This window comes from Pseudophryne corroboree, chromosome 1, assembly GCF_028390025.1.
Source record: "Pseudophryne corroboree isolate aPseCor3 chromosome 1, aPseCor3.hap2, whole genome shotgun sequence".
Taxonomy (NCBI): Eukaryota; Metazoa; Chordata; class Amphibia; order Anura; family Myobatrachidae; genus Pseudophryne; species Pseudophryne corroboree.
The window spans coordinates 1,029,907,290-1,029,934,835 of NC_086444.1; the positions used below are offsets into that span (position 1 = coordinate 1,029,907,290).

Sequence of the window (27,546 nt, forward strand, 5' to 3'; positions counted from 1 at the left end):
GGTACAGTACATTGAAAATATTTAGCAGTTACTGGTACTTTTTAGGTTGACAGTACCAATACAAGCATCCAAGTGCCGCCCCTAGGCACGTACCTCGGCATTACTACCCCCGCTTTACAATGACCACATTACTGGCATTATACATTTGGGGGCAGGACTACGATGACGCGTTTTAGACTGAATTGCGCCCAATTCTCCTGTGTGATGCGGGGGGGGGGGGGGAGCGGGATGTGGGAGACTTGCCATTTTCCTGGGGGGCTGGGAGGGACACCTGATTTTTGGGAGCCTCCTGACCTTTCCAGGAGAGTAGGCAAGGGGTTTCCATGACACCCATAGAGTGCAAATAGAACCTGTGGCAAGCGCAGTGAGTCGGCAATTTGACAGCTGGGATCCCGGTGTCGGTACACTGACCGCCGGGATCCCATACCCCCCGCCCGAGTCTCATCCTCTTCCTGCAGTACCAGATTAACAGTGGGGCTGATCGGACTACAGCTCCAAGACTGCACGTAAAAATAGACCCATCATCATGATGGCAAGATGATGACCAGCCCAGCTTGCCACACGGTTGGCCATAGATCGCTTTTACATGTTTGGGCAGGCACTGGGGCTTATCGTGCAGGGGGCGTAGACATCCACATGACTCTGGCTGCAACCACACTGCACTGTTCACTGCTCTTCCACATTTCTTTATAGGCCCTTGATCATTTTCAGCAGTCATGTCTACCCCTGCCCGCTTTTGACTGGTATCTGTGAGTGAGGACAACTCTGCTGATTGGCTGCTTAGAATCGGGTGACCTGGTAGTTTTTTGTTATTGTTTTCATTGTTAAAGTACCCCAGCATCGGTGTGAGCAGAACAGTTACTGCTGCTGCACTTAGCAGCTGCAACTGACACAAAAGTGTTGCGGCAACTAGTTTCAGAAGTGTGGCACTCATTAGTGCAGATTGTGTAAATGGCCATCTACAAACATGACGGGCCAGATTGTTTAAATTTGGAACCAGACGATCTGCACATGGCACCCATGCAAATGCGCTGCAGCACCCCAGAGTGCCGCAACACACAGTTTGGGAGTCACTTTCATAGGTTGTAAGCTTTCAAGCAGGGTCCTCTTATCTCTATGTGTGTTATTACCCAGTCTGGTTGCCTGTTGTAATGTACAACGCTATGTAAATGTTAAAAAAAGAAATATCATTGGACTGCAGAATGTAGTATACTCTCTAGGTCAGTGGTTCTCAAACTCGGTCCTCAGGACCCCACACAGTGCATGTTTTGCAGGTAACCCAGCAAGTGCACAGGTGTATTAATTAATCACTGACACATTTTAAAAGGTCCACAGGTGGAGCTAATTATGTCACTTGTGATTCTGTGAGGAGACCTGCCAAACATGCACTGTGTGGGGTCCTGAGGAGAGTTTGAGAACCTGTGCTCTAGGTTCTACAGAATGTGGTATAGTGTATCCTAGTACTGCAGAATGCAGAAAGTAGTAGATTATATAGCAGAATGCAGTATACCCCAGATGTGTATTATGTAGCAAACTCTAGGCCTGCAGAATGTAGTATACCCTAGGTATGCATAATGTAGCAAACTCTAGGCCTGCAGAATGTAGTATACCCTAGGTATGCATAATGTAACAAACTCTAGGCCTGCAGAATGTAGTATACCCTAGGTGTGCATAATGTAGCAAACTCTAGACCTGCAGAATGTAGTATACCCTAGGTATGCATAATGTAGCAAACTCTAGACCTGCAGAATGTAGTATACCCTAGGTATGCATAATGTAGCAAACTCTAGGCCTGCAGAATGTAGTATACCCTAGGTGTGCATAATGTAGCAAACTCTAGGCCTGCAGAATGTAGTATACCCTAGGTGTGCATAATGTAGCAAACTCTAGGCCTGCAGAATGTAGTATACTCTAGGTGTGCATAATGTAGCAAACTCAAGCCTGCTGAATGTAGTATATACTAGGTGTGCATTATGTAGCAAACTACAGGCCCATACCTCCCAACTTTGGCATCTCTGGAAGAGGGACCGCGGTGCGCGCCCGATTTTAGGGAGCGTGGCCTAATGAAAGGGGGCGTGGCCTCGTGGCAAGTGCCACTATCGCAAGCCACGCCCCCATTTTCGTCATTATGGGGGCATGAACAGCGCTGTGAGAGCTGCTGGTCATGCATCCTGTCCCTCTCTGCAGTGAATAGACGCTGTGCGCATGCGCACAGCATCTATTCACCGCTGCTCTCCTCAGAGCAGCGAGTGACAGGGAGGAATCTCCCAACTGCCCCCCCCCCCACACCCGCGGGACACTGCGACCCGCGGGTGGGACAGCGGGACAGACCGTGAAAAACGGGACTGTCCCGCCAAAATCGGGACAGTTGGGAGGTATGTAGGCCTGCAGAATGTTGTATATCCTAGGTGTGACTGTGCATTATGTAGCAAACTCAAGCTTGCAGAATGTAGTATATCCTAGGTGTCCATTATCTAGCAAACTCTAGGCCTGCAGAATGTAGTATATCCTAGGTGTGACTGTGCATTATGTAACAAACTCTAGGCCTGCAGAATGTAGCATATCCTAGGTGTGCATAATGTAGCAAACTCTAGGCCTGCAGAATGTAGTATACCCTAGGTGTGCATAATGTAGCAAACTCTAGACCTGCAGAATGTAGCATATCCTAGGTGTGCATAATGTAGCAAACTTTAGACCTGCAGAATGTAGCATATCCTAGGTGTGCATAATGTAGCAAACTCTAGACCTGCAGAATGTAGCATATCCTAGGTGTGCATAATGTAGCAAACTCTAGGCCTGCAGAATGTAGTATACCCTAGGTATGCATAATGGGATCCGGTCTGAAGATCGACAGTGTCTAGGTCGACAATGTTCAGGTCGACCACTATAGGTCGACAGTCACTAGGTCGACATGGATGGAAGGTCGACAGGGTTTCTAGGTCGACATGTGCTAGGTCGACAGGTCTAAAGGTCGACATTAGTTTTTCAAATTTTTTGGGGGGGATTTTTTCATACTTAACGATCCACGTGGACTACGATTGGAACGGTAAAGTGTGCCGAGCGAAGCGGTAGCGGAGCGAAGGCACCATGGCCGAAGCATGGCGAGCGAAGCGAGCCATGCGAGGGGACGCGGTGCACTAATTTGGGATCCCGGTCACTCTACGAAGAAATTGACACAAAAATAAAATAAAATTCCTCATGTCGACCTTTAGACCTGTCGACCTAGAAACCCTGTCGACCTTCCATCCATGTCGACCTAGTGACTGTCGACCTATAGTGGTCGACCTAAACATTGTCGACCTAGATACTGTCTATAAAACGAACCACACCCGTGCATAATGTAGCAAACTCTAGGCCTGCAGAATGTAGTATACCCTAGGTGTACATAATGTAGCAAACTCTAGACCTGCAGAATGTAGCATATCCTAGGTGTGCATAATGTAGCAAACTCTTGACCTGCGGAATGTAGCATACCCTAGGTGTGCATTATGTAGCAAACTCTAGGTCTGCAGAATGTAGAATATCCTAGGTATGCATTATGTAGCAAACTCTAGGCCTGCATAATGTAGTATATACTAGGTGTGCATAATGTAGCAAACTCTAGGCCTGCATAATGTAGTATATACTAGGTGTGCATTATGTAGCAAACGCTAGGCCTGCAGAATGTAGTATACTCTAGGTGGGCATAATTTAGCAAACTCTAGGCCTGCAGAATGTAGCATATGCTAGGTGTGCATAATGATGTACAGTATATCCTAGATGTGCATATTATAGCATACACTAAACCTGTTGAATGTAGTACAGGGCTGGCCAAACCAGTCCTCGAGATCTACCAACAGTTCATGTTTTCGAGGCCTCCTGGAGATCTGTAGAATTGTCAGGAATGAATGCAGCTCATCTTAATTAGTAATGACTACACCTGTGCACCAGCTAGGTGGTCTGGAAAATGTGAACTGTTGGTAGATCTCGAGGACTGGTTTGGCCAACGCTTATGTAGTACAATAGATCCTGTGTACAGAATGTAGTATGTCCTAGGTGTGCAGAATGATGTATATCCAAGGTGTACAGAGTGTAGCATAACCTAGGCCTGCAGAATATAGTATTTCTAGTGGCACATATTTTACCAGTGACTTTAATCGTAATTACGTATTAATAGCCAAAAATTACCAGATGTCAGTCTCATAAACAATTAAGTAAATTTTCACTCTGATTACATTTGGGAAATTGATTGTGGATAAGAAAGTATATTGAAAAATATTAAGAAATAATTCAGTAAACGTGGTCGATTCCTAAAGTTTATGTAAATGATGATGTTTTCAAACCATTTGGGGAATAAGGGAAGGAAAATGAGGCAACCTCTTGGTCATACAATTTTATTGTGGAATGATCCAAGACCTCCCTTAGAAATATATAATGTTTGGTAAGTGGTTTAGGCATGGCTGGACGTTGTTCCAATATTCCTAGTCAAAATTAACTATTCTAGAATCTTGAAGAATGCTTGCTGATAATTGCTTGTCTGATAGTTTAGTACAGTACATATACAGATTTATGCAACATTGGAATACGGAGTAGGGAGTGATGTGATGATGAATTTATCATTATGCACCTTTCCCAGCCAATTTGATGACACAAACCGCTTCATCAAGTCAAAGTTGCTTCAGTTTTTTCATACCTTCCCTCTGCATTTCCCGGAGGAGATATGAAAATTAGGCAAGTATGGTTGCAATAACTAGACTAGATGGCAGATTGTATAATGGGCAGTACAGATGGTGTAATGTTTAGCATCACTGCCTCTCAGTACTGAGGTCAAGGCTCTAGTTTGTTTAATAAACCCTTTACTTGCGTTTTCTACGTTTCCTTCCACAGTCCAAAAATATACTGCTAGGTTAATTATCTCCCGAGGAAAAAAAACAACCCTACTGTGAAAGTGTGCATGTACATGTGTTAAGGGCACACTAGATGGGCCAAGCAGGGCTGTCTATTCGTATGGGCTCAGTGGGCACTTGCCCAAGGGCCCCAGCTGTATAAGGGCCCTAGGCTTATAGCTGAGGGTCCCCTCTTTCCGGTGGTACCAGATTTTTGAAAATCGGCCCTGGGGAACTGGAGATATCCGATGTCAAAGCAGTGCTCCCCATCCAACGCTGTTAATTGATCTTCCCAGCCAGATATCTCTGGTTCTGTCTGACTTAAAGTTTTTCTGAGGGTATACTCCAAAAGCTGGGACTCTCCCCTTTTGGTGGACACTGGCAGCTTGTCTCTACTAGGCCCAGAACCGAGATATCAGCCTTCCAGCAGCCGGTGCCTGCTCCAGCTCCATACGCCTGGTATGCAGTTTTATATTTTCATCGGTGGATTGCTTTGGCTCCTGAACTCTGATCCCCGTGTCCCCAGTACCTCCTGGAAGGTGGGACTCTCTAGTTTTTTTTTTATCCCACTCAAAGCTAAGAAATCTATTTCCAGGAACTTGAGATATCTGCAGTCAAGTAAGCTGCCCTCCCAGAGGAAATTGATGAACATTAAAAGCCCACTCCACTATCCACCCCTCCCGTGCATATTAAACACCCCCTACCACCCTGGAAGTCATGTACTGGGGCCCTTTCATTCAGTCCAATTCCCCCTTCTACAGTTTAGTGTTCTTCTTCCCGCCCCATCTCCCACCATCTGTGCAGTCCTACATGCTGAGCGGAAGATAGAACACCCCCTACCGCCCACGAGACATCACAGCTGCCGCTTATAGCACCCCCCACCCCTACCGCTGGAGGATGGGTAGGGTCCCCAGTGCATTTCTGTGTCCAGGGGCCTAAACTGCTGTTACGACGGCCCTGGGGCCAAGTGGCTCTTATCTGCTGTCAAATTCTATGTTTTTCACTCCAACTGCCTCTAGATGGTGCCCAACGGAGCAATTCAATAGTAGCTCCGTTTGAGCAGGAACAGCTGCCAGTGCTGACATTTCTTCTTGCAGCACCCCTCCTCCCCTGCTGGCGAGAGCTAATCTGAGAAAAGGACCCATTTGAATCAGTGCGTTAAAAAAAACAAAAAACATTGAATTGCGCCACCCAGTCTCCTGTTACTTTAGACGGGAGAACGGGTGTGCATAATCAATTTAATTCCCCTCTATGTTTTCTATTGCTACACTTTCCGATAGCGAAGAAAGAGCTAATCTGCAACCAGGGGTCCTAGTGTGTAACTCATTTATTCCGTTCCATTAGAGGTGGTGTGAATCCAGTTTACACAATTGCTATAATGATATGCCATGACGTTACATCCCATATGGCCACATGGAAATGCCCTAGCCTCTTCTCTTACATAGTCTATTTTACCTTTCAACCTTGCAGTCATATTGTACTTGTGTGGAAAGAACCTGAGAATAACTCGGTATATGCGTATGTAGACTTGTCTTGTGTGGCATCCTTTCTGTAATTTAGGATTATGCTGTTGAACATAAAACTACTTAACTATTTTTTCTTACATTTTTGGCTCTGGGATTCACTTGTTTTGTAAAGTCAAGTTTGTGCGGTTAATCTGATCTGTGTCAACTTTTCAGTTCATGTCTGGAAATCTTTGTTTAGTCTGCATTCTAAAAAACTTACACTTATACTATATCTTATCCATCTATTAATCACATCTTGCAGAGCTTATTTCTCTAACGTCCTAGTGGATGCTGGGAACTCCGTAAGGACCATGGGGAATAGCGGGCTCCGAAGGAGGCTGGGCACTCTAGAAAGATCTTAGACTACCTGGTGTGCACTGGCTCCTCCCACTATGACCCTCCTCCAAGCCTCAGTTAGATTTCGTGCCCGGCCGAGGTTGGATGCACACTAGGGGCTCTCCTGAGCTCTTAGAAAGTTATAGTCTTAGAATTTGTTTTTTTCAGTGAGACCTGCTGGCAACAGGCTCACTGCAGCGAGGGACTAAGGGGAGAAGAAGCGAACTCGCCTGCTTGCAGCCGGATTGGGCTTCTTAGGCTACTGGACACCATTAGCTCCAGAGGGATCGACCGCAGGCCCAGCCTTGATGTTCGGTCCCGGAGCCGCGCCGCCGTCCCCCTTACAGAGCCAGAAGCAGGAAGATGGTCCGGAAAATCGGCGGCATGAAGACATCCTGTCTTCACCAAGGTAGCGCACAGCACTGCAGCTGTGCGCCATTGCTCCTCATACACACTTCACACTCCGATCACTGAGGGTGCAGGGCGCTGGGGGGGGGCGCCCTGAGGCTGCAATAAAAACACCTTGGCTGGCTAAAATACCTCAATATATAGCCCCTGGGGCTATATATGAGGTAAATACCCCTGCCAGAATCCCAAAATAAGCGGGAGAATAGGCCGCGAAAAAGGGGCGGAGCCTATCTCCTCAGCACACTGGCGCCATTTTTCCCTCACAGCTCGGCTGGAAGGAAGCTCCCTGGCTCTTCCCTGCATTTCTACAGTACAGTAAGAGGGAAAAGAGAGGGGGAGGCACAAAATTGGCACTGTATACAGTATAAGCAGCTATTAGGGACATAACTCAGTTAGTCCCTGTATATATATAGCGCTCTGGTGTGTGCTGGCATACTCTTACTCTGTCCCCCCAAAGGGCTTTTGTGGGTCCTGTCCTCTATTTGAGCATTCCCTGTGTGTGTGGAGTGTGTCGGTACGGCTGTGTCGACATGTTTGAGGAGGATAATGATGTGGAGGGGGAGCAGATGCCTTTAGCAGAGATGTCACCCCCTGCGGGGCAGACACCTGAGTGGATGGTATTATGGCAAGAAATGAGTGCACGTATAGACTCCTTACATAAAAAATTTGACGACATGCCGACTGTGGGACAGCCGAGTCTTCAGCTCGTGCCTGTCCAAGGGTCTCAAAAGTCATCAGGGGCTCTAAAACGCCCGTTATCTCAGGTGGCACAAGTAGATGTCGACACGGATACTGACGCCAGTGTCGACGACGATGAGTCAAATTTAATGCCCGTTAAGGCCATTCGCTGCATGATTGAGGCAATGAAAGAGGTGTTAAATATTTCTGATTTACATCCAGGTACCACAAAAAAAGGGTATTATGTTTGGGGAGAAAAAACTACCTGTAGTTTTTCCCCCGTCAGATGAATTAAATGAAGTGTGTGAAGAAGCGTGGGCTTCCCCTGATAAGAAATTGGTGATTCCTAAGAAATTACTAATGGCGTTCCCTTTCCCGCCAGAGGATAGGTTACGTTGGGAAACACCCCCGAGGGTGGATAAAGCGCTCACACGTTTGTCAAAAAAGGTGGCACTACCGTCCCAGGATACGGCCGCCCTTAAGGAACCTGCTGATAGAAGGCAGGAGGCGATCCTGAAGTCTGTATATACACACTCAGGCATTATACTCAGACCAGCAATTGCGTCAGCTTGGATGTGCAGTGCTGCCGCTGCATGGTCAGATAACCTGTCAGAAAATATTGACACACTAGACAGAGACACGATCCTGTTAACAATTGACCATATAAAAGACTCAGTCTTATACATGAGAGATGCACAGAGGGAAATCTGCCGGCTGGCATCTAAAGTAAGTGCACTATCTATCTCTGCTAGGAGATGCTTATGGACTCGCAAGTGGACTGGAGATGCAGATTCCAAAAGGCACATGGAAGTTTTGCCTTATAAAGGGGAGGAATTATTTGGGGATGGTCTCTCCGACCTAGTTTCCACAGCAACGTCTGGGAAGTCAGCATTTTTACCCCATGTCCCCTCACAGCCTAAGAAGGCGCCATTTTATCAGGTTCAGTCCTTTCGATCCCAGAAAAATAAGCGGGGAAAAGGAGGGTCTTTTCTGTCAAGAGGCAGAGGCAGAGGAAAAAGGCTGCAGCAAACAGCAGGTTCCCAGGAACAAAAGTCCTCCCCCGCTTCCTCTTCCAAGTCCGCCGCATGACGGTGGGGCTTCACAAGCGGAGCCAGGTACGGTGGGGGCCCGCCTCAGGAATTTCAGCGATCAGTGGGTTCGCTCACAGGTGGATCCCTGGATCCTTCAAATAGTATCTCAGGGATACAGGCTGGAATTCGAGGCGATTCCACCCCGCCGTTTCCTAAAATCCGCTTTGCCGATTGCTCCCTCAGACAGGGAGGCAGTGCTAGCGGCAATTCACAAGCTGTACTCCCAGCAGGTGATAATCAAGGTACCCCTACTTCAACAAGGCCGGGGTTACTATTCCACACTATTTGTGGTACCGAAACCGGATGGTTCGGTGAGACCCATTCTAAATTTGAAGTCCTTGAACACATACATAAAAAAATTCAAGTTCAAGATGGAATTGCTCAGGGCGGTTATTGCAAGCCTGGACGAGGGGGATTACATGGTATCCCTGGACATCAAGGATGCTTACCTGCATGTCCCCATTTACAATTCTCACCAGGAGTACCTCAGATTTGTGGTACAGGATTGCCATTACCAATTCCAGACGCTGCCGTTTGGACTCTCCACGGCACCGAGGGTATTTACCAAGGTAATGGCGGAAATGATGATACTCCTTCGAAAAAAGGGAGTTTTAATTATCCCATACTTGGACGATCTCCTAATAAAGGCACGATCCAAGGAACAGTTGTTAGTGGGAGTAGCACTATCTCAGGAAGTGCTGAGCCAGCACGGTTGGATTCTGAATATCCCAAAGTCACAGCTGGTCCCCACGACACGTCTAATGTTCCTGGGAATGATTCTGGACACGGCCCAGAAAAAAGTGTTTCTCCCGGAGGAGAAAGCCAGGGAGTTGTCTTCTCTAGTCAGAGACCTCCTAAAACCAAAACAGGTATCGGTGCATCACTGCACGCGGGTCCTGGGAAAGATGGTAGCTTCTTACGAAGCAATTCCATTCGGCAGGTTCCATGCCAGAATCTTTCAGTGGAACCTGTTGGACAAGTGGTCCGGATCGCATCTTCAGATGCATCGTTTAATAACCCTGTCTCCACGAACCAGGGTGTCTCTTCTGTGGTGGCTGAACAGTGCTCATCTTCTGGAGGGCCGCAGATTCGGCATACAGGACTGGGTCCTGGTGACCACGGATGCCAGCCTACGAGGCTGGGGGGCAGTCACAAAGGGAAGAAATTTCCAGGGACTTTGGTCAAGTCAGGAGACTGCCCTTCACATAAATATTCTGGAACTAAGGGCCATTTACAATGCCCTAAGTCAAGCAAAATCCCTGCTCCTACACCAGCCGGTGCTGATCCAGTCAGACAACATCACGGCAGTCGCCCATGTGAATCGACAGGGCGGCACAAGAAGCAGGACGGCGATAGCAGAAGCCACAAAAATTCTCCGATGGGCGGAGAATCATGTACTAGCACTGTCAGCAGTGTTCATCCCGGGAGTGGACAACTGGGAAGCAGACTTTCTCAGCAGGCACGACCTCCACCCGGGAGAGTGGGGACTTCATCCAGAAGTCTTCCAAATGATTGTAAATCAATGGGGTCGTCCACAGGTGGACATGATGGCGTCCCGCATAAACAAAAAACTAGAGAAGTATTGCGCCAGGTCAAGAGACCCTCAGGCGATAGCGGTGGACGCCCTAGTGACACCGTGGGTGTACCGGTCAGTGTATGTGTTCCCTCCTCTACCTCTCATACCAAAGGTACTGAGAATAATAAGAAAGCGAGGAGTAAACACAATTCTCGTGGTTCCGGATTGGCCAAGAAGAGCGTGGTACCCGGAACTTCAAGAGATGATCTCAGAGGACCCTTGGTCCCTGCCGCTCAGACAGGACCTGCTACAGCAGGGCCCCTGTCTGTTCCAAGACTTACCGCGGCTGCGTTTGACGGCATGGCGGTTGAACGCCGGATCCTGAAGGAAAAGGGCATTCCGGAGGAAGTCATTCCTACGCTTATTAAAGCCAGGAAAGATGTTACGGCAAAACATTATCACCGCATATGGCGGAAATATGTTGCATGGTGCGAGGCCAAAAAGGCCCCAACAGAGGAATTTCAACTAGGTCGATTTCTGCATTTCCTGCAAGCAGGAGTGAATATGGGCCTAAAACTAGGCTCCATTAAAGTACAGATCTCGGCTCTGTCGATTTTCTTTCAAATGGAACTAGCTTCAGTACCTGAAGTTCAGACGTTTGTGAAAGGAGTGCTGCATATTCAGCCCCCATTTGTGCCTCCTGTGGCACCGTGGGATCTCAACATGATGTTGAATTTCTTGAAATCACATTGGTTTGAGCCACTAAAAACCGTGGATCTGAAATATCTCACGTGGAAAGTGGTCATGTTATTGGCCCTGGCATCAGCCAGGCGAGTGTCAGAATTGGCGGCTTTATCATGTAAAAGCCCTTATCTGGTTTTTCATATGGATAGGGCAGAATTGAGGACTCGTCCCCAGTTTCTCCCTAAGGTGGTGTCAGCGTTTCACCTGAACCAGCCTATTGTGGTGCCTGCGGCTACTAAGGATTTGGAGGACTCCAAGTTGCTAGACGTTGTCAGGGCCCTGAAAATATATGTTTCCAGGACGGCTGGAGTCAGAAAATCTGACTCGCTGTTTATCCTATATGCACCCAACAAGCTGGGTGCTCCTGCTTCTAAGCAGACTATTGCTCGTTGGATTTGTAGTACAATTCAGCTTGCACATACTGTGGCAGGCCTGCCACAGCCTAAATCTGTCAATGCCCATTCCACAAGGAAGGTGGGCTCATCTTGGGCGGCTGCCCGAGGGGTCTCGGCTTTACAACTTTGCCGAGCAGCTACTTGGTCAGGGGCAAACACGTTTGCAAAATTCTATAAAACTAGGCTCCATTAAAGTACAGATCTCGGCTCTGTCGATTTTCTTTCAAATGGAACTAGCTTCAGTACCTGAAGTTCAGACGTTTGTGAAAGGAGTGCTGCATATTCAGCCCCCATTTGTGCCTCCTGTGGCACCGTGGGATCTCAACATGATGTTGAATTTCTTGAAATCACATTGGTTTGAGCCACTAAAAACCGTGGATCTGAAATATCTCACGTGGAAAGTGGTCATGTTATTGGCCCTGGCATCAGCCAGGCGAGTGTCAGAATTGGCGGCTTTATCATGTAAAAGCCCTTATCTGGTTTTTCATATGGATAGGGCAGAATTGAGGACTCGTCCCCAGTTTCTCCCTAAGGTGGTGTCAGCGTTTCACCTGAACCAGCCTATTGTGGTGCCTGCGGCTACTAAGGATTTGGAGGACTCCAAGTTGCTAGACGTTGTCAGGGCCCTGAAAATATATGTTTCCAGGACGGCTGGAGTCAGAAAATCTGACTCGCTGTTTATCCTATATGCACCCAACAAGCTGGGTGCTCCTGCTTCTAAGCAGACTATTGCTCGTTGGATTTGTAGTACAATTCAGCTTGCACATACTGTGGCAGGCCTGCCACAGCCTAAATCTGTCAATGCCCATTCCACAAGGAAGGTGGGCTCATCTTGGGCGGCTGCCCGAGGGGTCTCGGCTTTACAACTTTGCCGAGCAGCTACTTGGTCAGGGGCAAACACGTTTGCAAAATTCTATAAATTTGATACCCTGGCTGAGGAGGACCTGGAGTTCTCTCATTCGGTGCTGCAGAGTCATCCGCACTCTCCCGCCCGTTTGGGAGCTTTGGTATAATCCCCATGGTCCTTACGGAGTTCCCAGCATCCACTAGGACGTTAGAGAAAATAAGAATTTACTTACCGGTAATTCTCTTTCTCGTAGTCCGTAGTGGATGCTGGGCGCCCATCCCAAGTGCGGTCTATCTGCAATACTTGTACATAGTTATTGTTAACTAAATCGGGTTATTGTTGAGCCATCTGTTGAGAGGCTCTATCGTTTCATACTGTTAACTGTGTTTTCATATCACGAGTTGTTCGGTGTGATTGGTGTGGCTGGTATGAGTCTTACCCGGGATTCAAAATCCTTCCTTATTGTGTACGCTCGTCCGGGCACAGTACCTAACTGAGGCTTGGAGGAGGGTCATAGTGGGAGGTGCCAGTGCACACCAGGTAGTCTAAGATCTTTCTAGAGTGCCCAGCCTCCTTCGGAGCCCGCTATTCCCCATGGTCCTTACGGAGTTCCCAGCATCCACTACGGACTACGAGAAAGAGAATTACCGGTAAGTAAATTCTTATTTTTTATTGAAATGATAGTGACGCGTGTTGGGAATATTAATGAGCGGAATTCCCTCTGCTCTATATTATGTTGCCAAGTTGCTTATATTATTGCTAATATTTATAGTGACAGACTGCTGTAACAGGGTCACCACCATAGGAGACAGCTGTGTAGGTGATTGAGCTCCCACACTGCATTTGTGGATGCAGTCTCTAACCCTATGGGAGATTGGTGGCACCCACAATCATTTTAAAAAGTTGGCTCCTGTGTATACCACTTGTTTGGTGTTAACAAAACTGGTTTTAATAACCGTATTATTTTGTTTGTATGTAAATGCTATTTCCCTGATAAAGATAAACAGGGAGGTCTTCTTGTATTGATCAATATGCACATTTCTACAGGCATAGTTACAGTTACATGACCGTAGTAATGTTGTCTGCTAAGTTTCACCGGTATCCGGACTCGAGGTCGACAACAAAAAGGTCGACACACCTTAGGTCGACTCCAATTGGTCGACACACCTTAGGTCGACATGGACAAAAGGTCAACATGGACAAAAGGTCGACATGGAAAAAGGTCGACATGAGTTTTTCACAATTTTTTTTCTTTTTTGGAACCTTGTCATACTTAACGATCCACGTGGACTACGATTGGAACGGTAATCTGTGCCGAGCGAAGCGGAGCGGAGCAAAGGCACCATGCCCGAAGCATGGCGAGCGAAGCGGTGCACTAATTGGGGTTCCCGGTCACTCTACGAAAAAAACGACACCAAAAAAACATAAAAAACTCATGTCGACCTTTTTCCATGTCGACCTTGTTCCTGTCTACCTTTTGTCCATGTCGACTAAGGCGTGTCGACCAATTGGCGTCGACCTAAGTTGTGTCGACCTTTTTGTTGTCGACCTGGAGTCCCAGACCCGTTTCACCACGTTCTAACTGGTTTGCATCAGTGCAGTGAATGGTCCACATGTAATAGCCTGTGAGTTGTGAGAACTGGAGCGGTTCCAAAGCTTTCACCCATAAATTTAAGGCAGAAATAATTTATAAGGCAAAACCAGGTAGGTTTAAAAGACAAAACATATATGGTTTAGCCTTTTAAATTATTCCCACTTTAAATTTAAAGTCTAAACTGCTGGAATCCTGTTGGTTCCTGCAACCTGTAGCCTACTACAGTACACATGGCTCTTTCGATTCATTAGCATCCACTAATTTTGATAAGAATATTGGTTCCGCTTATAAAGTGACTGCCTTCGGTGGGTTTTATTTATGAAGTGTACAGTGTACATTGCTCTGTGCCATGTGCCTCGATCTGCGTAAATTTCCATATATTTCGGCTGTGGGCTTGTAAAGCAAAATTCTGGTGTCTACTGAGGAGCAGAAGTTGGGGGGCACATCTGAGTCACTGGAGGGGTACTTGGTGCTACATATTTAGTGTCCTCTGTAAATGGGGTCACTAGTGCAGACAGGCGCACCTTAACATATTCCTGTTTAAATAAACCGGTAATTATGGAGACTATAAAAATATATCCTAGTCGGCTACTGATAACACCAGAGACATTTTGTGCACAGTTTCTGTTTATTATAAATTCCAAATGTTGCAAGTACAACCCAAATAAAATGCTCTTGCTACAGTATAACCAATAATTTTGCTGAATGAGCTGCTTTCTTAATGAACGGGATCCCTGTGCACGGCCTGTCACAGTCCAACAGTTGCTGTGCAGATTTTTGTTGTTGTTGTTGTTGTTTTTGGCTGATCCCCAGCAGATCAGGGCTTTCCCTACCCACACCATACAGCTTCTTCTTCCTCAGTGCATTACAATAGCGGCTCGGCTCTTGCTGGTATCATCGTGCAATGAGCAGCACTTTTGCTCTGTCCTCCTATCTTGTTGCTTGCAGAGCACATTTCTTAACAAGCCAGCTGGATAATGTATAACAATTGTTACAAGGGTTATCTTAAACCAGCACATTCACTTACTGTAAATCTACTTCTTTTAAAAGCACAAACCTACTGTAGACTGAAATAGAGTGTAGGCGCTATTTTAGATTTGTAGAAACTGTGTCGGACATTTCTGAAAGTATTTTGTTTGTGAAAATAAGAACTGGCTTCATTTTAAAATGACTTGTTCACATTTGTGGAATATTTACATAACATAACTATTGTATGTAATCACATCAGAGGAAAATGTAATAGGGTCAGATTTTTTCAGTGATTTTCAGGTGGGTGTAGGGGGTTATTTTTCTAAAGCTAAATGCTAATTATGGTACAAACAAACACAGCCCTATTACGTGATCATCACCCTTTGACCTTTATCAGCTTAATGAGATGTTCAGCATCATATACAGGTGAAACTCAGAAAATTAGAATATCGTGCAAAAGTTCATTTATTTCAGTAATTCAACTTAAAAGGTGAAACTAATATATTATATAGACTCATTACATGCAAAGTGAGATATTTCAAACCTTTATTTGCTATCATTTTGATGTTTGTGGCTTACAGTTTAAGAAAACCCCAAATCCAAAATCTCAGAAAATTAGAATATTACAGAAAATCAATAAAAAAAGGAATTTAAATACAGAAATGTCGGCCCTCTGAAAAATATAATCATGCATATGTACTCAGTACTTGGTTTGGGCCCCCTTTTGCATGAATTACTGCCTCATAGCGGCGTGGCATGACATATCGGATACATCGTCTAGTGTGTATCCATGATATGCGCGCTGCTGTGGGTCACTAGTGAATTCTCCCCCACGACGGGGAATGTCGCAAGCAGTGACATGCCCCTGCATCGGCAAATGTGTATGCACTTGCTCTGTGACGGGTCCCGACGGCGGCTATGTCGGGCTGAGAACACACCGTCTAGTGTGTACCCAGCCTTAGGGACCCTTTATCATCATCATCATTATTATTATTATTATTATAGCAGTTACTTATATAGTGTGTACATGTGATAGGGAATATAGATTGTAAGCTCCACTGGGGCAGGGACTGATGTGAATGGGCAAATATTCTCTGTACAGCGCTGCGGAATGTGTGCGCTATATAAATAACTGGTAATATAGTGTCAGGATATTCCGTTGCACTTATAGTTGGGAACAAACAGTAATAAAACAAGAGGGAATAACAGACAAAGAGGTAAGAAGGCCCTGCTCACAAGCTTACAATCAATATTACTTGGTTTGTACAGCAGCATAGTTCTCTCTAGTGCCAGGCAGTTTGCAAATCAAGACACACATTTAACAGGGGCATACAAAGTAGACCTAATAATTGCAGACCTGAAAACAATGGGAAATGAGGGCCCTGCTCACACAAGAGCTTACATTCTTTTTGAAGGAAAGCACCTGCAAGTCTATAAACACTTTTCCCACTCATAAAACGGGTGTGGATCATTAGTGCCTAGGTCGACCACTATATGCCGACAGTCACTAGGGCGACAGGGTTGGAAGGTCGACAGGTCAAAAGGTCGACATACAGGGGGGGTTTGGGGGGGTTTGTCGTTTTCTTCGTAGAGTGACCGGGAACCCCAATTAGTGCACCGTGTCGGGCAAGGTACATCGCTTCGCTCGGCACAGATTACCGTTCCACTCGTAGTCCACATGGATCGTTAAGTATAAAAAAGTGAAAAAAAAGTGAAAAACTCATGTCGACCCTTTGACCTGTCGACCTAGCACATGTCGACCTAGACACCCTGTTGACCTTCCAACCCTGTCGACCTAGTGACTGTCTACCTAAACATTGTCGACTTAGACAGTGTCAATCTTCAGACCGGATCCCCATAAAACACCAAATATACTTGTAAACCAATTTCCATAATCTTGCACTTTTTCACCCCAAAAATGATGTCATTATTGGGCAATTAAAAATAATTAAAAACTTTTAAGTGCCTAATTCGTCATTCAGGGGGTTGTCCCAGGGGTGCAGAACCAAATTCTGAAATTTGTAACTTAAAATAGGGATTTCCCCGAAGTTTATCACCTGCTCAGAGTTGGTGAATTGAAATTTTATATCTTTTTACAGCAATTTGCTGTAATTTTGCAACTTTTTATAGCGAAAACGTGTTTTCGCCAGTAATTGAATTCCCCCAAAGTCAGATAAGAATCTCTTGTCCATCTAGTCACTCTTTTTCATTTATCTTTTTGGCAACTCCACCCTTATTAGTTCCTTAGGTATCTGTAAGAATATTCTTATGTCTATCCCGGCATGTTTAAATTGCTCCACTGTTTTAGCCTTAACCACCTCTGATGGGAGGCTATTCCACTTAATATCCACTACCCTTTCTTTGAAGTGATTTTTCCTCAAATTTCCTCTGAACCTACCTCCCGCCAGTTTCGGCGCATGTCCTTGTGTTCTAAAACTTCTCCTTCATGTTCTTTGTTAAAACCCTTGATATATTTGAAAGTTTCTATCATGTCCCCCCGTTTATCTTCTGTGCTCCAAACTGTACATGTTAAGTTCTCTAATGTATTTATATCCTTATGGCCTCCAGAACTGAACCCAGTATTCCGTACCAATGACGACTATACAGTGGCATTACTATATTACTTTTTTTTTTTTCCTGCTAATGGTTCAACTTGCATCTTTGACCAATACTGATTGTGTTTTTATTCCTGAAATATATCCAGGATGTAAATTGACTTTATTATCTGCAAAAACTTTCCCAAGCACGAAAAAAAGAATAGTAATTTAACTGAATGATACCAAAAGTTTAACCCACAATATTAACATTGTAGCTAGGACTTTATATTTTCAGATGTGCATGTCAAGAGAAGTCTCCTGTGCAGAAGCTTACCACTTCATTGCCACAATATAGGGTTGAAATGTAGTTATTAGCAAATCCATCTACTGTACTAACATTTTCCTCTAGTAAGCACAACCATGTGCAGTGGAGGTGTGGCAGATGTAACATGTGCAGAGAGACTTAGATTTGGGTGGATTATATTGTTTCTGTGCAGGGTAAATACTGGCTGCTTTATTTTTACACTGCAATTGAGATTTCAGTTTGAACACACCCCAGCCAAATCTAATGCACCCTACACACTGGGCGATAACACTGCAAGATATTAACGATCTCGTTCATTGTTGAACGAGATAACGTTCATATCTGTCAGTGTGGAGGCACAAGCGATGAACGATGCACGGCCCAGCGGTCGTTCATCGCTGATGCCCCGTCGGCTGTGCATGCAGGCCAATATGGACGAGATCGTCCATATTTGCCTGCACGTCTACGGAGCCGGGTGACGGGGGGAGTGAAGAAACTTCACTCCCCCCGTCACTGCCTCCCGCCGCCCGGTTGCCCGTCTGCCGTATCGGCGGTCGGGCAGCTCGGCGGCACATCGCCGAGTCTGTAGGGCCCATTTCTCTCTCTGCACATTCTGTATCTGCCCCCCCCCCCTCCCCGCAGTGCACATGGTTTTGCTTATTAGAGGAAAGTGTTGTTTTGCAATCAACCTTGAATTAGGCCCCAAGGACCTTTGTATGGATTGTAAAATTTGCGATTCCGATTATCAAGCGACTGCACATGCGCAGCATTCCCATTGCACATGCGTGAGCAAAAATAGTGGCCAAAATTGCATAAGGATCGTGATAGCGACGCAGCCGCTGTTTGACTGACCGAAAGCTGGCGTTTCTGGGCGGAAACCTGGCGTTTTCTGGGTGTGTCTAAAAAATCCCAGGTGTTTCCAGGCGTTTTTAAGGAGGGTCTCTGATGTCAGCGATGACCACTTCCAGCCTCTTGTGTCGCAAGAATTGTGGACGACCTTGCCTGGCACAAATAGACGAAATCTACGATGTTCCGGTAATTGCGTATGGTTTTGCGATCAGCCCGCATATTGCGATGCATTCGCAATTTCTGCAATGGGCTTTTTTTTCTCTATTTTTGTGCGGCAGCTATTTGATCGCAGCAACTGCGTTTTAGCAGAAATTGCAATCCTTACTGAATAAGGTCCTAAGTGCAGAATTTTCACCAGGAGAAACATTTTGTGCTGTGGTGGTTTCTTTATTCTAATGCAGCTTTTGTTTCCTTCTCTCAGAACTCTACGTCAGGTTTTGAATGTTACACTATAGAGCCAGTTTTGACCCTGCATACAATAATAGTTTGTATTTTCTCTTCTTTATTTTATGGCTTTTATATATGAAAATAAACTGTATACCTTTTTAAGAAAAATAAAATAAACAAAACAATTAAAACCAAAAATGCACATTAACAATTGAGGATAAATGACCATAAGGCTACTACAAATGTAAACATGAAGCTCTGAGACCATGGAGGAATCAGAGAAACGTGTTGATTAAGTATTAATTGAGAAGACAACCAGAAAAATCATGTGCCCATGAAATCAGACTTGATTCTGAAGGATAATTTCTCCCATAGCACATATCTCCTCTACTAGTTAATAGGACACTAACTACAATTTATCTATTTCTGTTAGGAGCAGCAAAGTAAATTATGTGGAAATGTATGTTTATGTTCTAGTTTTGGGTAAAGGCAGTGCTAGCCTATATTTTGGTGAAACTTTCTTTCTTTTAGTAACCACATTTTTAGGGCCAACTGTAATGGAGTGAGAGTTTCAAAAAGTGAGAGAGTTGGTAAGGTTTTGCAGGTTTTTTTTAAAGTGGCAATCATTTGCACAGAAAGATCGATCTGGTTTTGCAGTATAAATGATTGCCACTTTAAAAAAAAACAACTGAAAAAACCTTACCAAATCTCTCACTTTCTGAAACTCTCACTCTATTACATTTGACCCATAGTGTCAGGGGCCCTCTGTATAGAGATGTTCATTAACATCGGCTCTCAACAACTCAGACCTGCTTTAAATGTGGCATTTGTGTGTACGGGCCTGAAATTGTCAATTTCCTGAAACGTTCTTATATGCATAGGAACATTGTATCTTTCTTTTTGCTTATTGTTCCCCATGGTTTTTGATGCTATTGAAATGTTCTGTCAAAATATGTACAATTATGTATTTGTCTCCTGGAATGTTTTATAATTTTGCCTAAAATTTGTTACTCAATTTACTTTTTGTATTTTTTCCTTCATGTTGGACATGAACATATTGGGCCCTAATGAAAATGTCTGTTTGTATGTATGCTACCTTATTGAGTTTCTGCTGTTATAGATTATCACTCATTGCTTTAATATTAATGAAACTCCTTCTGTAGCATTTCCCCTCACATCACGTTCCAATGAATAAGCAGACAACATGTAGATCGACAGTCATTAGGTCAACCTGGCAACACATGTCGTCACTTTAAAAAATATTTTTTTTTTGCATTTTTCACACCTTTTTCATACTTTACCATCCACGTGGACTACGATTGGGAATGGTAACCTGGTGACTGGCTCCACAAGGGGACGCAGTACACTAATTGAGGTTCCCTGTGCTCTGTCTGTGAAAATGACACCCAAAAAAAATAATAAAAAAAATGGTGTGTCGGCCTTGTATGTGTTGACCATTTCTGTGTCAACTTTTTGTACTGTCATCCTTTTCGACCTAATGACTGTTATTATTACTGTCCTTTATTTATATGGCGCCACAAGGGATCCGCAGCGCCCAATTACACAGTACATAATCAATTGTGCAAACAAGAAAACGGCACTTACAGTACAAGACAATATAGGACAGGTATAGAAAACCAGGGTTTAGGTACCATCAAAGGGAGTATGTAGTATACTGTTGACCTAGACAGTGTAGATCTTCTATGCCACACCCCTTACACCACTGACAGGTATATATTAGTAGTGCATCCCATCACTTTGCCCAGGGCATATTATATTCTAAAATGACTATTAATTCCAGAAGGTGTCCTCTTGATCAGCCCCCCAAGTATAACTATGTATCTTGTGGCTAAGCAAAGCCACATGTGTGTTCTAAATTAAATGTACCAATGAATGAACCAGAGACAGCTGTAGTAAACGTTTTTTTTTTTATACCACTGCAAATTTGCAAAGAAGTTTGTATAAATGCTTCTCTATATACCAAGTCCATTTGGGCTGTTGTGTATTTTACCATATTACATGGGTTGCTGGGGTGGCCTGAGGACAGATTTCAGAACCGCAGTTCTATACATATGCAGTAATATAATATGCATGTGATTCCCATACTCCACAGACCCTGCTGCTCCATGGAAGATTTCCATCCACCTGCATGACATCTATTGCCATTCTACTAAGTACAAAATGCTCTGCTCCCCAAACTTCCCACTTTTTACTTTATTGCAGTTACCTTGAGTGAAATAATTGATGTTTAAAACACTATTTTTATCAATTAATTCAGCCCATGCAGCTGCAAAAGCTAAATGTGCCTTATGTAGTTTTGTTTTTATTTTTGTGGTTCATCAAAGGCTACCGCCAGTGGTTGCTATGGAGAGTGGCATCAAGAGGGAAGGGGGGAGTGGGTACTCTTTTTACCCTTGTGGAGGGGGCCCTTCCAGCCCCCTCCACTCTCATAACAGGCAGAGGTGTGGTATATCGGGCAGGGAAACAGAAGTGACTGCTGCTACAGTAGCCTCTCTCACAAGCCCAGCACAGGCTGCTGTGTGTTGGACTGTGGAGAGAGGCTGTTGCAGCAGCAGTTAGTCCTCTCTCTCCTTGCATGAGGTGCGGTAGCAGAGGGGGGGCCAGCGCACTCGACATCCCACTCCCCCCATTCCACCTCTGGCTGACGGCCAACCGGCACCCACCCTGTGTAGCATTCTTTCCCACTTTGTGGGCGCACACAGTCTCTTTTTTACATTTGTGCACAGAGGGGCCTGTCCACACTTCCCTGAGTTGACCACACCCCTCTTACAGTACCCGGCAAAGCTGTCGGCAGCCCTGGCTATGGATGAGTATCGCCAACGTTCAGGTAAATGCTACAGATTTACAGTACTTATACACTAGTCACGCCAAATATCCCTTCTCGGCTCACCAGCTCAGCTTGCGCCTAGCGTCTTTTATGCTCAAATGCTCATCTTAATTGAAATGCAATGCAACAAACTCACTTCACAATACTGCACTGATTGATATGCAACATTTGTACTGTATATTTGTGTGCGACCGAGTCTGAATCTGTATACAAAGCGCTACAATGCAGTGACCATGGCTTTTTTTAACACCAACTTTCTTTGTGCTTAGTATGCAGATTCAGACTCTGATATACAAGTGTTGCATATTAAATTAATCAGTGAAACATCATGAAGCAAGTTTGTTGCAACTGATTGAAACGAAGACGTAGACCCGGCCGAAAAAGTTACTACACAACTCGGGGCGGCTCACTCGCGCTGGGTGGCTCGCACTGCTTGGTGTACTGAGGCTAGGAGTATGAGGACACATCTGTAGGTTTTGGTTATTTAACAAATACCACCAATGTCATACTTTCACTATTACTGCCTCAGGATGGGGATCGTGTGGGGTTGTAGAGGAAACAGTGTATTATTACTAATATAAAACATTTTTCTCTTTGTTAAAAAAATAAAACTTTTATTTTTTTTACATATTTATTTGTTTATTTATTTTTGTTTTATTATTTTTTTCCCTGTAATCTGCAACTGGAAGCTCATGTCTCTGTTTCCAGTTAAGAGCATACTGTAGGTGTGACCGGCTAGCGAACATGTACCTGCAAATTTTTATCGATTTATATTGTCCTGAAAAAGATTTCCTTGTGGATTGTAGATAAAGTAGGTTCCTTAATGCCAGTAATGGTTGCTGAAGTAAAAGTCATGTTGTAGCCATGTGGATAGGGTATATTATGTAATTGTGTATATTTTTATAGCCACACTAGTAAATATCTGTACTTGCTGTCAGTGTGACGGCATCAGTCCCTGCATTTGTGTTTACATTCCTGTGTGGCAGAACAGTATGTTTTTGGCATTAGCTTACAGGGCTTTGGTAATTGTGGTTCACATGCTTTCTAAACAGCTATTAATGTAGTCAGTCATCACCAAAGGACATCCAACCCCCATAGGTGTCACTTGTCCATGTGTCTGAGTAATGAAGTAACCAATGACACTGCCAGTCACTAGCAATTCTCACCCAGCCCCCCACCACTCCTAGCCGCCTGCACTGGAGTCATCATCATCAGCATGAGCCCGGCACACACTGAATGTCCTGTTTGCTCTCTTTCTATTCAGGGATCCCGGGTAAGACATTAGAAAATACAGCATTTCTGCCATTATTTGACGGCAGGGACAGATCAGCAATCCAGCGTGGAAAGGGAGGGGGCAGACTACTGCTTTTGTTGTTTTCCAGGGGAGGGTCTGTGAGCTTTAGCAACAGATTCCATGTGACCAGACCCATCTACTTACCTGTCTCTTCTTCACTGATTGGTGGTAACAGAATATCCCTCTTCCTGTTACTCTGTGTGTGTGAGAGGCATCATCTTTCTTTGTGCTAGCTGCAGTTCATTATCACAGCAAACTAGGGTCTCATCCTCAAATGGCTACATGAGGTAGTTAACCAATTGTTTATGATTGTGTTCCATGCGTTTATACACACACACACACACACACACACACACACACACACACACACACAGCGCCTTGGTAGTTTGTGTGTGTGATGTAATATTTGTACACATTCCTTTTCCAGTCATCTGCAGTCATGAACTGTATACAGGACAATTCAGATCACCCGTACAGAACGTACAGTATACTGCATCAGCTCATTGTCCGCACCTCTCTCTTCTCACAGCATTCCCCATAAGTGACCTTCACTCCAGGTCTACAGATTTTTATTTGTATTATGTACATTGTTTCTGTAAAGCGCCTCGAGTCCTATTGAAAAAAGCATGATATAAATAAGATTATTATTTGTGTATAACGTGAGTGCGAGAATCACATAAAGGAAAATATAGAATTATCCCTATAGTACACTTTGTCTTATGGCGCAGTGCAGTGTTATATGTTGGTCGTTGAATTCACAAAGTTTGTGAATTGCGACAGAGGAATTATAAAGAGCCTCATCAGCAGTGTCCACAAAAGGGATTGGTGATCACAAAGGGTTAAAATAGTTGTGTATTATTAAGCCATGCGTGTCATGACCAGGCATTAGTGCACATTACTGTTTACATCCTACATAAACAAATCAGAAGGCTCCGTTGTTGATTATATGAGTGGAGGTTAAAAGAGGAATAATGAAAAAGCCTAAATTAAAAAAAAAAACTATAGTACAGTGAGAAGCCCTATAGGGAGCCCCTGGGACATGTTGCCATGCCAACAGGTTCAGGAGCCTGCCTGCCAGCTTGTCAATGGGCAATACGAAGAGGGAGCGTCCAAATACAGCCTGCTAGCTGCAACGCGATTGGTCACACCTCTGTTGTCTTTGTGTAAAGGGAAGGATGCTGGGTAAGACCCAGAGTGAATGCTCAGTTTGCCTCAAGGCTGCAGTGAGGTAATGCTTTTGAATCTTTTGGGATTACGAGCTTGAACCTCTTTACAAAAAAAAAAAAAAAAAAAAAAAAAAAAAAGACTGCAGTGTGTAGCATTTTTTTTTTTCACATTTGCTGAGTTTCCTGCCCGAGCACATTTTAGCAAGTTTTAAAAGCAGGGCATGCACATAGATGATAAAATGCAGGAGAGAAAGAGGTGAGCATTTTATTTTTTTTTAATTTACGCGTGAACTCACGTCCCGAATATAATTCTATATTACCCGATGATTATAGGTCAATCTCTACTTGCCCCTCTAAGTCACAGTAACCAATTCACTGCCATCTATTTTATTGCTGTCCAGGCACACATTGGTATGAATAGGTTTATATCCGTCTCGCGTCCGATTGTACTAAGAAAAAATAGACTTAATGTGAGTAACGGGTCCTTTTCTGTGTTGGCTACAACCCTTTAAAGAAAAAATAACATCTACGTAATACTTTAGTGATTGAAAATCCATCGAATACTGCTTAAAAACAATCATTTGTATCTCCAGTGTATACCGCATGCATAACTCTTACTTGAAGCCTTATGGCGTACTTCTTATCAGAACCCCTTACGTAAGGTGCGTACATGAAAACACTGCATAACTTGTATCTCTGTTTCTATGTGCGGACCCTTCATTTGTGTTTGCTAGTAGAATTACATCACTTTGTATAAACATGGACAATGTTGTGTTAAACATGTATCGGTAGTTACAGTGGACACCGCAAATTCTGATCCGGTGCCCCTCCTTGCTCAGTAGTCTAAAAATGGCGGCAGCCTGTATTGTGCTGTTTTTGCAAGTAGGCTTGGACTCGAAGATGCTTGATTTTAAACGTTCTTCATTAGTTACATTTCCTACTATGGTCTAAATTAGTCTAGATTGGGGAAATACATGCAAACATATTGTCCTTGAAATAGATTCTTGGCTGGTTCACTTCTTTTCTTTCTAGTGATTTGTAGCCCTGTTTTGCTTTAGAGAAAGAAATCCACAAAAGCTGGTCTGGATTAACTCTCTCATCGACATGGGTTAGTAATGGTTTTCTATGGTACAGAAGGTACTTTTTTGGTACGTGAGATACAGTATATCATAGGGTAGACATTATGTTTCTGTGTGTGTGTTAAGGACAATGTACTAGTCCTGTTATGCATATAAATAGGTTTCCACTTTCAGGAGTGAAGCGTTCTCTCTTGTAGCTGACAGCAATTAATTCCTCCTTCTATTAATTGCTATGATCTCACCTCATACTCTTCAACTAGGTTACAACCTGAGAGAACATTTGTCCTTTTCTGGTTCTTACTTTCGTCTTCTCCTCCTTTTAAATGTGAATTCTTGTCGGGTTTGAAAATCTGCTTGTTCTAGCTCATTGGTATATTGTCTTGTAGCAGATAATTGCTATAGATTGGACATATTGTTTTTTTGAGAAGTGTCTGCTAAAGCAAAATGATTTTTTCCGTTTGTTTGCTGGCTTCTACATAAGGAAAGGTAGTTTGCACGCAGTTTACACTTAAATGTGATGTTGATTTTTATCAAGCTGGATAATGCTGACTATTTAGGTATCCTTAAATACCTGGAAATACCTAAAGATTATGACGGCATGACTAGAAAGGGTTTAACGCCTAATGAATTGCAGCAGAACCATTACTGTTAGGGCTGGAACTTTGTTAGAATCTAGGTGTCTGTGAAATCATAGGAAACTGTTTTGAAACCCACAACCCTAGCCTTGTTATCTCGGCCTGCTGCACACATAGTGTAATGAAAATGACATAGTAAGGCCTGCAGAGCTGATTAGACATGACACCAACATTCTATATATTATTCACACTGTAGTCACACTTTGGTCCATCAAACTTTCTTTTAAACAAGCAAGCTTACATGAAGTCATTACATAGGTTAACATTAATCAGTGATGGGAAACATTTTTATTTAATTTATCAATTAATCTTTTAGGGTATTCATAAGTGGTCCTTGGTCCCACAAAGGGTCACCACAGTTTCTTTTCAGGGAATTCGATCACAGATAAATGCAGCCAGCAAAGCAGTAGTAACCGATGGCCAGCTAATCTATACAGTAGGTCATCACCATGTTATATAATTAGTATCACTTATGGCATATAGGGGGTCATTCCGAGTTGTTCGCTCGGTAAATTTCTTCGCATCGCAGCGATTTTCCGCTTAGTGCGCATGCGCAATGTTCGCACTGCGACTGCGCCAAGTAAATTTGCTATGCAGTTAGGAATTTTACTCACGGTTTTTTCTTCGTTCTGGTGATCGTAGTGTGATTGACAGGAAGTGGGTGTTTCTGGGCGGAAACTGGCCGTTTTATGGGTGTGTGTGAAAAAACGCTACCGTTTCTGGGAAAAACGCGGGAGTGGCTGGAGAAACGGAGGAGTGTCTGGCCGAACGCTGGGTGTGTTTGTGACGTCAAACCAGGAACGACAAGCACTGAACTGATCGCGGATGCCGAGTAAGTTTCGAGTTACTCAGAAACTGCACAGAGATGTCTTATCGCAACATTGCGAATCTTTCGTTCGCAATTTTAAGAAGATAAGATTCACTCCCAGTAGGCGGCGGCTTAGCGTGTGCAAAGCTGCTAAAAGCAGCTTGCGAGCGAATAACTCGGAATGACCCCCATAGTGCATGACCCCTCTTGTCACAATCCAGGGATGATTTATAGAATGCACATCAGTCTAATGCTGGGTACACACGGTGCAATATTGTGCTCTGTATCGCTCATTTTCAGGGTAATGAACAATATAGTACACTATATCGCACAGTGTGTACGCACTATATTGTTCACTATGCGCGCTCCCACGGTTCATTTACTAGGTGCTATCCTGTTTAATCATGCAACTCTATTTTGGCTAGATAGTTCACTATATAGTAAATATAGCTCAGTATGTATCAGAATGAACGATACGGTGAAAGATTTGCATCACAGCCACTCCCTGAATACTGGCCAACATTTCAATTTTGACTGCATGCGAAGTTGAGGAAGGAATGGGGGGGAGGGTGAAAGCCTAAACTACAGTAGGGATGCCTAAACTACAGGGGGATTCCACCCTAAATTTCTGCCCACTGCCCCTTTCTCTTACGTCCTAGAGGATGCTGGGGACTCCGTAAGGACCATGCGG

General features: G+C 44.2%; 1 protein-coding gene across 5 annotated transcripts in view; it reads left to right on the plus strand.

Moving 5' to 3' along the window:
* The window catches only part of STOX2 (storkhead box 2), a 248,373-nt gene that overhangs the window by 88,532 nt on the left and 132,295 nt on the right, over window positions 1-27,546 (plus strand). The window contains exon 1 of one of the 5 annotated variants that reach the window (XM_063920708.1): window positions 1,374-1,445. The exons of the other annotated variants lie outside the window; for them this stretch is intronic. The gene's annotated coding sequence lies outside the window, so the exon portion shown is untranslated. Of the gene's footprint in view, window positions 1-1,373; window positions 1,446-27,546 lie in introns of those variants that run through there. 5 annotated transcript variants of the gene reach the window in all.